The sequence below is a fragment of the Gekko japonicus genome, unplaced genomic scaffold (assembly GCF_001447785.1).
Source record: "Gekko japonicus isolate JY-2015 unplaced genomic scaffold, Gekko_japonicus_V1.1 scaffold4156, whole genome shotgun sequence".
Classification (NCBI taxonomy): domain Eukaryota; kingdom Metazoa; phylum Chordata; class Lepidosauria; order Squamata; family Gekkonidae; genus Gekko; species Gekko japonicus.
In genome coordinates, this window is record NW_015176098.1 from 20,479 (window position 1) to 21,545 (window position 1,067).

Consider the following 1,067-nt stretch of genomic DNA (forward strand, 5'->3'; position numbering starts at 1 on the left):
GGAGGTCTTTCCCATCACCTCCTGCCTGGTCCTTTTAAATGGAGATGCCGGGGATGGAACCAGGGACCTCCTGCATGCCAAGCAGATGCTCTACCACTGAGCCACAGCCCCTCTTCATGGCTCTCCAGGGTCTCAGGCAGAGGTCTTTCCCATCACCTCCTGCCTGGTCCTTTTAACTGCAGACCTGGGACCTTCTGCATGCCAAACAGAGGCTCTGCCACTGAGCCACAGCCCCTCTTTACAGCTCTCCAGGGCCTCAGGCAGAGGTATTTCACATCACCTACTACCTGCTCCATTGAAATGGAGATGCCAGGGATTGAACCCAGGATGTTCTGCATGCTACACACAAAGCTGAAGCTGCCTGCTACTGATTCTCGGTCCATCAAGGTCAGTATTGCCTACTCAGACTGGCAGCGGCTCTCCAGGGTCTCAGGCAGAGGTCTTTCCCATCCCCTCCTGCCTGGTCATTTTAACTGGGGGTGCCGGGGATTGAACCTGGGACCTTCTGCATGCCAAGCGGAGGATCTACCTACCAAACCACAGCCCCTCCCCGGAGCTCCGTTGGGGAATGACTTCTGAGTCAACAGATTAAAAACATGATTAAAAAACCTGCTTGTTACGGCTCAACATCTGTGACTTTCACCATGCTTTCCAGTCGCTCTCTTGCCTATTGTGTTTTTAGCATCTTTTATTGCCACTGTGGTTTTTAATTAATCTTCCGCAGGCTGCTGGGTACCTCGCCGAGGCTTTGCCGATTTACGCGTCGGGTTTCTGTGGCTGATTATTGCCAACACCATTAATTGTTGCTAATACGATTGTTAGCCGTTGTGTTCTTAGCTGGCATCGTCGTCGTTCCCTGTAGTTTGTTTTCGTAGTTATTATAAGAATAGAATTTGCCAGGTGCTTTGAGAGGGCCAGATTGGATGTGCTTTGAATCCATAAACCAGCCAGTTTGGTGTAGTGGTTAAGAGCACTGGACTCTAATCTGGAAAACCAGGTTCAATTCAATTCCCCACTCCTCCACATGCAGCCAGCTGGCTGACCTTGGGTCAGCCACAGTTCTCTGA